This window comes from Sinocyclocheilus grahami, unplaced genomic scaffold (assembly GCF_001515645.1).
Source record: "Sinocyclocheilus grahami isolate Dianchi unplaced genomic scaffold, SAMN03320097.WGS_v1.1 scaffold633.1, whole genome shotgun sequence".
Lineage (NCBI taxonomy): Eukaryota > Metazoa > Chordata > Actinopteri > Cypriniformes > Cyprinidae > Sinocyclocheilus > Sinocyclocheilus grahami.
The window spans coordinates 415,152-417,651 of record NW_015505812.1 but is presented as its reverse complement, the minus strand read 5'-3'; the positions used below and the strand labels follow the sequence as shown (position 1 = coordinate 417,651).

At 38.1% G+C, this 2,500-nt stretch overlaps 1 protein-coding gene across 1 annotated transcript in view; it reads left to right on the top strand.

Annotated features, from left to right (window-relative positions):
* Positions 1-2,500, top strand: part of LOC107558145 (R3H domain-containing protein 2-like) — a gene marked incomplete at its 5' end in the record, with an annotated part of 39,665 nt that overhangs the window by 9,520 nt on the left and 27,645 nt on the right. The window lies entirely within an intron of this gene.

Sequence of the window (2,500 nt, the reverse complement as noted above, 5' to 3'; positions counted from 1 at the left end):
ACGTAGCATTTTATTAGCCCTATTACATTCAGAAATAATGTAGGCTTAAATGCCGGTAAAGCAAAATGTTTACAAACATTATAAACACAGTTAGTTTCTCTCCACAACAAATCCTCTAAAGTTTAGGCTATGCGTTTAGGCTATAAAAACGTCAATCCAAAAACAAATTAATTGAAGGTGAAACTGATGCCTACCTCTCTCATTCGGCACAAATCCAAATGTTTCCATATTCGCGACGTATCTGAATGCTAAAATATAATTTATTATAGGCTAGGCTTTGTACTTTCATCGACGTAAAACATCATCCTTTACATCGGCTGTATCAGCACAGTGAGGCGGTGCTCGCTGAACACAACAGATTGTACAACGGAGCAGTGTAACTTTTTATTTGTTTCTTTAACTGTATTTTATTTTGATAATGAACAGCCTGCAATGTCGCAAAATATGTTGTGTCTGTGTGCATGTGAGGCGCCGGCGCGATATCATACCAACGCTGGTTGGTTATACAGCTAGAAGCAAGACATCATTCAAAACTGTCAAGCTTTTGCAAAATAAAGAAAACTACTTTCTGCCGTCTTGCTTTCCTTTACGAGAACTTTGAAACGCGTCACAATGAACCGTAACTCAGCACACTTTTTGCTTTAGTTTTGTTAATCTGTCAATGATTTAAGTGAAATATATTTTGTGTATGCCTATATATTCCTTTTTATGTAAGCTTATAGTTTTATTCTGTTTTCTCCGTTCGCAGAAGCGCTGCAGTTTTACACTATCCTCGGATAAACTCTAACGCCGGTGCATTGCCAGTTAATTCGTTATTGGTTGACAGCAAATTTCTAAATGGAATAAATAACGTTATTAGCCGGTTAATGGCCATTTCAAATTTTCGATTCTGTTCGGAACTATAAAATTTGATTTCGTTTCTGTTTCCGGTTTTCGTTTTCGTTCCTTGAACCGGTTCAGAGCCCAGGTTGTGATGTTGACAGCAAATTTCTAAATGGAATAAATAACGTTATTAGCCGGTTAATGGCCATTTCAAATTTTCAATTCTGTTCAGAACTATAAAATTTGATTTCGTTTCTGTTTCCGGTTTTCGTTTTCGTTCCTTGAACCGGTTCAGAGCCCAGGTTGTGATATATGACCCTGCAGCACAAAAGCAGTGTTAAGTCGCTGGGGGATATTTGTAGCAATAGCCAACAATACATTGTACGGGTCAAAATTATAGATTTTTCTTTTATGCCAAAAATCATTAGGATATTAAGTAAAGATCATGTTCCATGAAGATATTTAGTAAATGTCCTACCGTAAATATATCAAAACTTATTTTTTGATTAGTAATATGCATTGCTAACAACTTCATTTGAACAACTTTAAAGATGATTTTCTCAATATTTAGATTTTTTTGCACCCTCAGATTCCAGATTTTCAAATAGTTGCATCTCGGCCAAATATTGTGCTATCCTAACAAACCACACATCAATGGAAAGATTATTTATTTAAAAAAATTGACCCATATGACTGGTTTTGTGGTCCAGGGTCACATATATAATGTATATAAAAACGTCCTGCTTGTAAATTCACACTATTCCGCGTTTCTTTATCACTTCCACATCTAAATTGCTGTCCTGCCCACTAATACAGCTGAATCTGCTGCCAGTCTCTATATCCCATCATACCGCCCAGTCCTGCCAGTCGCTATGGTTACAAAACAGGACGTTCTGGATCTGTTGGTTGCTTGCCATGCTTCAACAGTGTGACTGATGCCAATGTGTGTGTGTGTGATGTTTCCTCATGTAATACATTAAACAATAGTGTCGCATTTTTGGAGTGTCTTTCTGCATCTGTGTTGAATGCGTGACGTTACTGCATCATATTCCAGATCCTTGTGATTATGAAGAGAAATGTGGGAGCGAGTGGATGAAAGAAATCAAATGTCATGGAGCAGCAGAGCGTTGTGTGTTTGCAGTGAGCGCAGCTCTAAAATAAACAGTGCAGCTGCCGCTTAAAATAGCTCATTCATTAATTACACACACACACACACCCCACAGATACACACAGATTGCAGGGTTTGTTGGGTTTCCCAGTAGATTGGGGTTCATTACAGACATGTGTTAGTTCAGTGTTCAAATGTTCACAGGTTCATCTGACCGAAGACACTTCATTCTGTTGGTGATTCCCGTAAGCAGGAGATCAAACACATTGTGCATCAGAAGATTGATTACAATGACTGGAACACTGAAAAATTTATATAACGTTTATATCTCGCAATTCTGTTTACATCTCGCAATTCTGTTCACAGCTCGCAATTCTGTTCACAGCTCGCAATTCTGTTCACAGCTCGCAATTCTGTTAACAGCTCGCAATTCTGTTCACAGCTCGCAATTCTGTTAACAGCTCGCAATTCTGTTCACAGCTCGCAATTCTGTTCACAGCTCGCAATTCTGTTAACAGCTCGCAATTCTGTTAACAGCTCGCAATTCTGTTCACAGCTCGCAATTCTGTT